Genomic DNA, 12,015 nt, shown 5'->3' on the forward strand with positions numbered 1-12,015 from the left:
GCAGAAAGTTTGTGCTGAAATCCTCATAACTATTTTCTCGCAAACTGTTACGTTAAACCAGTCGCCGTCCTCCTGGTCGAGTGTTTGCTGTGCAATGAATGAACCATTGCATTCCGCCACTCCTTCCGCTACACAGGAAGTTACGAGGGCTATCCACAAAGTACATTACGTTTTGGAATTAAAAATAAATAAAGTATTGGAATTTTTTTTATTATACACAGATGAAAGCCACACTTAAATACTACTTTTCTACATAGTTGCCATTTAAATTAAGGCTCTAATCGTAGCGATGGACGAGCTTGGAAATTCCTTCGTCGTAAAATTCGGCCGCCTGCACCTCCAACCACGTGGTTACCTCTTCTTGAAGCTGTGCGTCGTCATCAAAACGCTGCATACCCAACCACTTCTTCATTGCTGGGAATAAGTGGAAGTCACTCGGTGCCAGGTCGGGACTGTACGGCGGATGAGGAAACAACTCCCACTTAAAAGATTCGAGAACTTCACGAGTGGCATTTGCCGTGTGGGCCCGGCCGTTGTCGTGAATCAGCAAGATCTTTGAGCCCAACTTTCCCCTGCGCTTGTTTTGTATTGCTCTTCTGAGGTTGTGCAGAGTTTGGCAATACCTTTGAGAGTTTATTGTAGTGCCTCTTTCCCGGAAATCCACAAAAATCACACCTTTTCTGTCCCAAAAGACAGTTGCCATCACCTTCCTTGCCGACATTGTCTGCATGCATCTCTTGGGTTTTTGGGGGGAATTTGTGTGCCCCCACTGCATTGACTGCTATTTTGTCTCGCAGTTCACATGCTTAACCCATGTTTCGTCACCAGTAACGATGCGATCGAGTAATGAGTCGCCATCTTTCTCGTAAGCGTCCAAAAACGTTAACGCTGCAGCCATTCGCTGATTTTTGTGAATCTCTGTCAAGATTTTTGGTATCCATCTTGCACAAAACTTGTGGTAACCAATGATTTCGTGCAACAAACTTCGTGAAATTTGTGGAAAACTCATAGAGAGTTCCGTTATTGTGAAATTACGGTTTTCACGGACCGCGTCATCGACTTTTTCGACGAGTTCAGCAGTCACTATGCTGGGTTCTCCACTTCGCTCTTTGTCGTGAACGTTAGTACGGCCATTTTTAAATTTTATGACCCATTGACGCACTCCAACTTCAGTGATTATGTTGTCCCCATACACTTCACAAAGCTGCCGATAGATTTCTATCGGTATACAGTTTTTTGCGGTCAGAAACCTTATTACAGCACGCACTTCACACTTCGCGGCATTTTCAATTAACGCTGACATTTCAAACTGTCACAGTAACTCAACGGAGTACAGTACGAACCTCTCACTAGCACGGCAGGATGCCGACTGAGCGGCGGAATGCCATGACACCAAGATGGCCGCGCTAGCCCCGCCCCTAACGGACACAAACGAAACCGTAATGTACTTTGTGGATAGCCCTCGTATCTTTGTAGACGAAATGTTTTGCCACCAGTAAGGTCTGTGTTTGTTTTTGTTTTCGTCAAAATTCTAGATGCGGCAGTGAACTCGAAGATAGGTGTCTGTATTCTCTAAGTACTGGCCACACAGGAAGCGGTCTGCCACGTCGAGTCGCGACAGGAAGATCGCGTCTTTGAAATGCATTTTGTTTCGTCCTGTTGATCACACAGAGGGCGGTCTTGCCGCCACGGCGACCGGCCATTCGCCACGGCCAGCGGCAGTCTGTCTTAAAGAACAGATTCGCCACAGCGGTCGGCAGGTGTGAGCACGTGCACCCACATTTCCTTCCATGTTCTCACACCGTCGGCTGAGTCAGCAGCAGAGGCGGCAGGCAGGTCTATCGTATCGGTGAGTGTGCAGTGCATTCTGTGGAAATCATGCAAACAGAAAAACTTACTGAACAGATGAGGAAGTACAACTTCTATTACGATACATGCGATGTAGATTGTAAGAACATCTTGAAGAAGGCCAAACCTTGGAGGGATACGGCTTCTAAATTGGTTCAAAATGGTAAATATTATTGCAAAAATCTTAATTTTCACACATGCAAAAATTACATAAAATTAAGTACAGTACAGTATTAAGTACAGGAAATCAGTTGATGTATATTATATCTTAAACCATGTGAAAGATATTACAGGAAATATGTAAGCAACTATGTGATCAAAACAGAAGGCAACACATAGAAAATCGAATTTCATATAAGACAATTAATGTATTGTGAGACCTGAGTTTCTCCTGGCGTATACAACTTTCAAATAACTTCCGGGAATTCAGCCAGGTAACACTTTCAGCGACCGACGATATTTCGGCGGGAGAACACCCCGCCATTGTCAAGGCAAACGGCAATGGACAGGCGACGTACACGCAAATTTAAAACCTCGGTTCTCGGACTGAAGCAGGAAAGATAACATACACACTGAACAAAGTGCCACCAAAGATGACCAAAGTAAGAGCTATCGATAGTGAGACTACGAATTCGCAGGTGAGGTAGCATTGACTCTGTCTCTCTGTTTTTTGACAAGGGAGATCCGGATTCCAAACAGAGTGCAAGCAAAGACCTCCATCCTTTTAACGAGGTTGCTCGCTAATTTAACTCTCAACTGCCTCCTTAGTAACACTGTCCCAATAGCTGAACGTGCATGCCAATATCTCGGTATTATTACATAACATGTGGAGACCAGTATCCAAGCAATGTTCGGCAATGGCAGATCTACTTGGCTGCTGTAATCGTGTGTGCCGTTTATGCTCAATACATCGCTCCACGGTACTGATAGTTTGACAAACATATGCCATGCCGCAGCTACAAGGAATACGATATACACCCGCCTTACAAGACCAAGATCATATTTAACAGGACTCAAAAGCGCTTTAATTTTAGATGGCGGTCGGAAAACATATTTCACATCGTATTTCCATAAAATACAACCGATCTTGTTAGAAGTGTTTCCTACGTAAGCCAAAAAGGCAGGAGACTTAGGTGTCGACTCAGAATTATGATCAATCACCCGATGTACACTTGGTCGATAGCGCAATGTTCAATCTGTCTATCACTATAACCATTTTGACGAAATGTAACTTCAGGATGGGACAGCTCAGCTGGCAAAGTCTCAGCGTCAGAAGCGACATGTGCTCTGTGTACCAAGGTAAGACGTACCCCTTCACACTGAGCTGGATGGTGACAACTATTAGCCTGTAAGTACAAGTCGGTGTTAGTACGTTTCCTGTAGACTGCATGTTCCAATGATCCATCATCCTTCCTCCTAACCAACACGTCAAGAAAGGGAAGGCAACCATCCTCTTCCACCTCCATCGTAAAACGAATGTTCGAGTGGATCGATTTCAGATGTTCTAGAGAGGCATTCAAATTCTCCTTACTATGAGGCCAAACAAGAAAGGTATCGTCAACATATCTAAGGAAACAGGCGGGTTCCAAAGGCGCCGACTCCAATGCACGTTCCTCGAAGTCTTCCATAAACTAATTTGCGATCACAGGAGACAACGGACTACCGTTGCAGTTTGCCTTAAAAATGGCGCGGCGTTCTCCCGCCGAAATATCGGCGGTCGCTGAAAGTGTTACCTGGCTAAATTCCCGGAAGTTATTTGAAACAATTATGTATTGCATTCAAACGAAAATTAATTGTCCAGCTTCACATGGTATTTCTGATGTCAAAACGAATTATTTCCATTCTCATTTCTAACACTAACAACCGAAGATGTTATTACACACAGTTGTTTTATAATACAGTTTAAAGCAATACATATTATCTTACGAGAAATTGCATGCTTAACATCAGCACTCAGTAAAGAGTTTACACACTCATTTAAAAAAACTTTTCACTTGTCTGTGTGAGCAACGTCGATCACTGGCCACCTTCTCCAGTGGACCAACACATGTATATTTAATGGGATCACCACATACACTCGATGCCAGCACACAGACGGTATTTGTTTCCCAATATATCAGAAGAGAGAAGTGTGGTACAATCTTATCGAGTTCTCTAGAAGGTGATGTTAGTGCAGTTTTTATAGTCTGTTTCTTTCTCTTGTTTTGATGGTACAAAATAATGGGGATAGAGAGAATGTTTGGCTGACAGACATGAATGCACCTCTGAGGGATGCAGGTCTCCTTCAGACTCCAGTACCTGTATGTAGTTTGGAGAGACACCACAGTGCAGTAGCAGAATCCTCGTCTATCTTCCAGTTCCTGTATGATGTGGAGTATTCCTAATTTTTCCAAAAAGAAACACCATTGTAACTGCTTCTACTGTCTTTTCTACTACCTTGTGTTGCAGGATAAAGGTTTATTTGGCGATGTCTTTGCACTTTGTACGCGGTTCACGGAGCTACTACAGCCTGTTCCCATTTCTACCAAGTGGTCACAACATGGTCCTGTCGCATTAACTTGGCTCACACTGTTTATCCACAGCATGCAGAAGGTCTTAGATATAGCGCTCTCCAACTTCCAGCTGCATAGGTGGGGGGGGGGGGGGGGGGCAGAGACTGAGAAACAGCTACGAGTTGCACACGGACTGTCTAAAAACCACGTTGAAGTTTTGCTGTATGGGGTTCTTAGTAGATGAGGCCTAAAAAGGGGACTCTTTTAGAGATATGAGAGTGCAACAAATATGACTCACTAGTGACTGTAATCGTTAAAAGACATTAGAAGACATCTCTACAGGATCCAACCCGAGTATGTGGTTGAATGGATAGACTTGATTCCAAATCATGGCCACCTTTTCTTACAGAAAGTGTAGCACTATCAGTGACTCTTGTGTGTGCCTGTAGAACCAAGACCGCTTTTTTATGCTGGGTGACATGAACATAGTCGTTGTCATTTTGTTTTAAATAGCGCGGTCCTTATGCAAAATGTATGTTGCTGGCGGTAGAATCCTTCTGTGCTCAGCTTCAAATGTCGATTCTCAATAGTGTTCCTTGGAAAGATCATGGTCTTTCCTCCAGGGATTCCCATTTGAGCTCCCTGGCGGGTGTAATCCTACTGCTGAAAAAGAAAAATTACTCGCCATGCACAGTGACTCTCATGATCAATTTCATTAATTAGCCTACCAATATGATATCAATTACATGCTGCTTGGCGACTGGAAACGTTGTCTAGGGTACCACGGATACGATTCTTGAATTGGAGCGGTAATAAGACTCTTTTTTTTTTTCGTTGCGGCGATATCTTTTAACTAAATTTCAATCTCCCACCCAGACCGAGAGAGATGTCTGCTCCGATAGCGGAGTGGTCGCCGGCACGGTAGCTCAGCATGTTCGGTCAGAGTGAAACGTCCCCTTAGAACAATTATACAAGACTGTGCTTAAACTGACACACAATATTTTTAGCGCAACGCAATCTGACTTTCAAAAATCCCTACAAAAGAATGGCCCTGACTAACATTAACCTATACCTTTCACAAATCACTTACCTCACAAAAATCTTCGTTACTGGAACTACTGCAATACAGTGAGCGCCACTACTGCCAGCTAAATAAAAGATTCAAACTACTGAAGGCACTAACTACTGATAGGCATAGTTAGCAAATGAAAGATTTTAATAGAGAACAAACAATGTATTTACCTTAATAATGTTGAAAACTCACAATATACGTATCCGTTCATGACATCCAGTTTTAAAAATTTCAAAACTCCGCCATCTCTCTCCCCACATCCACCACTGCTGGCGGCTCACCTCCAACTGCGCAACGCTACGCGCTGTTCACAGCCAGCTGCCTAACACTACAATGGCGAGTATTACAACAATGCAAAGCAGCCACAGACTGCACACAGCACAGCCAGTGATTTTCATACAGAGGTGGCGTTACCAATAAAAAAAACCTAAACAGCCTACTTACATAATCCCTATGCTCCCCACAAAAAATTTTACAAATTGTTTTGGACAGTGGCCAATAATGATTTGATAATTTTTTTTTATAATTACAATAACAAAGATATCAATTGCACACACTTATTGATACAATGTTGGTCAAAAGCTAAAAATTTTCTCACAGTCCATAAAGACAGTCCTGATCATTCATCACAATAACATTGCAGTGTTTTTCTCAAAGTCTGAGCAGTAAAAGAAAATGCACATGGAAGTAGTGGATTTCCGTGCAATCTTGAAGAAATAGTGTTGTCCTTCCAATGGAAAGACAGTGCTGACTCTTGACATGCAGACAGCTAATGCGCCACAACAGAGCAAACCCACAGCAGAGTCAGTCGAAGTTGAAGAATATTGGTAGGTAGGTCATCACAGAGCAGACCCACTGTAGTCCTGGTAGAGGGTATGGAATTGGTGGGCCACCAGAGGTGCAGACCCACTGCAGTCCTTGTAGAAATAATGGTACTGGTGGGCCATCAGAGGTGCAGACCCACTTCAGTCCTTGTAGAAATAATGGTGTTGGTGAGTCATCAAAGGTGTAGACCCACTGTAGTCCTTGTAGAGATGGCTAGCAGCCATCTGTTGTGACTGTGCAGGTGCACAATCACCATTGAAGAGTCTTGTACTATATAGCAAGTCCATAAACCACCACTTGTGTACTCACAAAGCTTTTTTTAATTGTCCTTAGAACCAGCAATGCTATTATCCAGTCCCTTGCTGAATTATTAACACACGTGCAAACACTAACAGTCCCTACTTCTCACATATTGTCCATATACTATGACCAACAGAAACATGTGCAGTGAAATGTAACTTACAAGTTACTTAATTTGATGAACTGGTGTCAATTACAATTTGATAACATAAGAATACAATAACAAAGGTACAAAATACATCATTAAAGAACATAACAATACATATAACATTTGTAGTAAAACAGGCTTTACAAAAGAATAGAAATAAACAGATACATCAGTGTTACAGGAATTATGACATAATATAAAATAATGAGAATAGTTTTCGAAACATTAATTTCACACTTGAGCATTGAAACAGAACAGAATTAATAAAGTCTAAACATCTTTACAAAATGAATAACATTATTAATGCAAATTATATTTGAGGATAACAGTATTCTTCATCATAGTGAATGTACCTTAGTACTAGAAAAATTCTACAACATGCATCATATTAGCTAAACACATAAAGACAGGAAAAACACAAATACACAAGAGTACACAAACACATAGCAGAATAATGCAAAAGGAATGACAGGGTTCATTTTCAGTGTAACATTTGGTACTGCAGTATTTTGCAAACAAAACCTTTTTTTTTCTTGGAGATCTCCCTTCATTCATCATTATTCCCAAAAAGTCCTATCTATACCTGCTTTCTGTACTTTTTTCGTATAACTTCTCAATGCATTTCTTCCAATTCATCGCAACTCATTCTCTTATATAGTCTACCCCCTCTTAAGCTAACTTAAATCTACTGAGCTCAGATGCTAAACTAAGGGACGAGGCAATGGAGCAGCACAAAACAATTAACACAAAGAGCAATGACAAAAAAATTCAAATGGCAAAGCAAGCTACAGTAAATCTAAATTACCAAGCAATGCAACATTGCAACTAATATGAGCCAATGTGCAGCAACAAGAAAAATAAATCAGTAGTGAAACTAGATTAACAGAGTAATACAAAGTGAAATTTAATAGCACTATGCCTGGCAAGCAGCAGCAGCAAATGCAATAACTTATATCTAATCATGAAAAAGCTCAAGCAGAAAAAATATTACAGTAAAGATGGCCATGTCTAATACCTATGTCACATCTTAACACTAGAGTGATGCATCACTGTAACTTGCTCTAGCAGACAAGTTACCAAGTCACTGACAAAAATTATGTATGCAATTCCTGTGAAGTGGAAATGTCTTTTTGTGCTCCCTCATTTTTTTGGAGTACATCCATCATAAAGTTATTTTTTTTACTGGATCTGTAGGCATAAAATATTTATTTTAGTACATCTATAAAATTTTATTTTAACCAATGCTGCAGTGCAGCTAGGAACTAGATATTAAACAAAATAGGCAAAGCAAGGCGTGAAACGTCATTCACTAGCGATATGGCATTTCATAATGCAGTAAACAATCTTTCAACTAGCAAGACAATTGACATGAAATGTTTCTCATCATTTCATTTCAGTAAATATCATAAATTAAGAACTCTACAGTGTAATCATGTTTTCAAGTTTGAGAGTGTCGTATTTACGATGCTTTCTACAAAGGAATGTCAATAGCGAGGATAATGGCCTCTTTTTTTTTTCTTCTCCATCTGTGCCTCTGAAAAGCACACACTAATGGCTTTTTTCCAGGCGTCTGTCGCACATCTGGGTGCCCACGACGCATTACGTGAAGGTGGTCACTTAACTTTCTTACCGAAATATTTACGACAGCAGTTTCCGCTACAATGACAGTCTCATATAAAAATATTTCATAGGTCAAGAATTTGCGTTACAAATCTGTAGAAACAAAATCCTATTGATATAACAGTGTCCAAAAAATGTTCGTCGGCATTGTAATACATTCACGCATTTACATACATTTCATAACTCTTAAAGTACGATTCTTGGTTTCCAACAACCTTTTTCACAAACCAGGGTCCCTAACCACTACTCATTATTCCTTACCTTATTCGTCGACACTTCTTCAATATTTCATCATAACAGATCCGTAGCATATTCAAATAACTCATATAGCATCAGCTTATTGATCATAAACATACCGCAACAGCATAATACACATAGTCATCGTAATAATACCATCATAACACCTCAGTCAACTCTCAAAATCGTCGTAGCTTTCTCCAATAATTTCAAAACCTAAAAAAAAATTCTCGGCTCATTTCAATAGTGTCATCTACATCAAACGTATTTTAAAAATCATGATCCCATACCAAATATATCATTCAAAGCTCTCATAATACCACAATGATTCCGAAAAAATATGAGCAGTTCACAAAGTACAGACAAAATACAATTTCATAAGTGTGAAGTTATCCAACTGTGTAATTACGTAAACATCTGTCACTGATGTGGTAAAATAAATATTTGTCTCTCTCAGTTAAATGGTCAGATAGCTGTGTAATTCTGTGTTAGAGAAATATGGTACCGATCTGTAAAGTTGTATAAGCAAATACCATATTAGCTAGGGCTCCTTGTGCTTGCCAAACACATGGTACACAAAGTAAGCGTGTACCCCCCTGAGGATTAATGTAATTATACCCTCAGTTGTTACAGATTACAGCAATGGAATGAAATGTATCACGGAAAACCTTTGTATCATTGTACTTAAAATATCTTTAAAAATAAATGTTTTAAGTACAAAATTAATCACTCAAATATGTGTACTGCAGCTCTAAACTGTGCGTCTTGTTGTAAGATAATTCTGTGGAAGTGTCGTAGTTATCGTCCTCCGAAAGCTAAGGTCTCCAGAAGTCAATGTACTTACCTCATGATAAACCAAAGTGAAATGCTTTGCGTATAGATATCTTAGTTATTACGCTTATTGCCGTGATGAAGAAAGTACTGTGCTGTAATGTATTGTTGTGCTACGAAAAAGGCTGTCACATTGTAGCTATACCACAAAAGTTACTACTAAAACATATTTTACTTTCCAGAAGAATTCAGAAAAGCTGTGCAGATATAAAACAGATACACCGCAAAAGCAACACTGTAAATTGTCACTCATTAGTAGCGTCGTGATAAAATCGTGTAGCTGTCACATAAACTAACCACTGTGTCATCTGGTATCTCACAGAAAGTACTTTAAATCCAGAATGCATTTTCAAGTAAACCGAAATGTTGCATTAAAATCTCATTAGCAGTACTGGTAAATGTTCTAAGTATGTGAGCCTTATAGTCGTTACGTAGTCGTGCAACCAACAAGCAAGAATGTACAAATAACAACACTATGTCGTCTGTTCACTATAACAATGAATTCGTAATTTCTGTTTAAAAATGTTCCCTAGGTTCTAGACTGGATAGTTAACTTCAAACATTGTTGCATGGTAATAGTTTCTAAGTCTGACAATGCATACTAGAAATGTGAAGTGAAAAGTTTTATGGCAAAGACAAAGTTAAAAAGCAGATTATCTCTCAATAAGCGGTTTTACATGTGAAGTGTGGTGCAATCGTTTACTGTTCATAGTACGCAGAGTTTCAACTTCAACGCAATTATCATGTGGTATACGTCGGTAAGGAACACTGGAATTTTTCTCAAGGTTAGCTTATATTATTTTTCTCAAGCCCAGCCGGCGCACGTGGCTGCCTGCTGGTGCGAGTCATTGTCTGTTTCTTTGTTGGTGTGCGTCGTTATTAGGATTAGGAGAACTAACTTCTACAAATTCACCTTGTCGAGAGTGCCCTGCTCTGTTTGAATCTCGCCAGTTCTGATGCAATTCAAGTCTGTGGTTACGATTATATCGTCTGTCGTCATGTCGGTAGTTCCTGTAGTTTCTTTCTTGTCGGTTACGTGGTGGAGAATTTCTCCCTGAATCGTAACTGCACGCTGGACCGTTGCATCTAAAGTTATTCTTTCTCCCTTGATAATAATTAGTTTGGTTCCCATATGGTCTGTTTCTCTGATTGTCTCTGTGATAGTCATTACTGCGGAGAGGTGATCTCTCCCTGCCAACGGTTGTCATACAGGTGGTGTCTGTTTTGGTCACGATTGGTGTTGTGAGAATAGCCTTGTCGTGTAATTGTTGTGTTCCTGTTTTCGCGTTCCGCGATTGTCAGTGTCAATTTCTAATTCTTGTAAGAGTCCCTGAAAAGCTTCAATGTCGTCTTTGCAACGTCCTGCCAAAATAATGTGTAGTAAATTTTCAGGAAATTTGATTAAGCAAATGTGGATGAGTTCTGAGGGGCTGTATGGGTGTGACAGGTACTGATTCTTGTGCAACATGTCTTCAAAATATTTCACAAGACCGGAGAATTCAGATTGTTCGAAATGTTTCATCATTATGATGCTATGTTTCACTCGGTCTTGTGTAGCTTGAGACCAATACGCTGAGAGGAAGGCATGATAAAATTCTCCTTCACTGTGACAATCGTGAATGACCGATCGCATTCTTACAGCTGGTTCATTCTCTAAGTAGCCACGCATAAATTCTAATCTGTGCTCTAATGAGCAGTTGGAAGGAAAACAATGAGAGAATTGATGAAGCCATGCTCGTGGATGAATGTCGTTGCCAGAATTCTTAAATGTTTTGAATTTACGTGTAGTAATGAACAGCTTATAGTCAAAATCATCGTGTCGGCGAGTCGCATGTCAGTCATCGTTACTTCGTTTCGGCGGTTCCATTTCAAAATTCGGTGCACCTTGCCAATTTCTTTCATAATTTCCGAAATGCGCTGTGTTATTATTTTGTGGCTGTTCCGTATTTCTATGTCCCTCTTCCCATATTGTAGCGCGAGTGTCCTCCGAAATATGTAATTCTTGTATTACTTGTGCCAACTGATCTTGTACTTCCTGGATTTCTCTTTTGTGTTGCATATTAATTTGATTCTGATTTTGTTTGAATTTCTTAATTTGTTCATACTCCTCTGTGTCAGTGAAGGCTACAGGTCTTGTGACACTCAGATCATCATCCACCTTTGTAGATAAGTTAGTGAACTGATCCGAAAGTTCGGCTACTTTCTCCGATAGTGAACTTATTTCCTCAGTGTGTTTTTCTGAACCAAGTTTCAGAGTGTCCATTTGTGTTGAAATCGTATCTACTGTGTCCTTTAAGTTTTCCTGAGTTTTTGCAAGTTGCATAACCGAATCGGTAGATGCAGCTGAGTCAATTTTAGCTTGCAAGATGTCGTGATTTTCATGAACAATAGTTTGCAGTTCCTTTATGGCTGCTTCGTGATTCTGTAATGCATTTTCATGACGCGAAAAAATAGGTTGGAAATGCTCACGAATTTGTGTTTTTACGTCATTACAGACTTTTTGACATTTCGATTCGATTTTATGTAACTCAGTAGTTAAATCTTCACGTGTTTGTTCAAGCGTGGTGTGAAGATTTTGTTCCATTGTGTCTAACTTTTGAAGATTTTGTCCCATTTGTTTCTGATTTTGTTCAAGCGTTGTG

This window comes from Schistocerca nitens, chromosome 8, assembly GCF_023898315.1.
Source record: "Schistocerca nitens isolate TAMUIC-IGC-003100 chromosome 8, iqSchNite1.1, whole genome shotgun sequence".
Taxonomy (NCBI): domain Eukaryota; kingdom Metazoa; phylum Arthropoda; class Insecta; order Orthoptera; family Acrididae; genus Schistocerca; species Schistocerca nitens.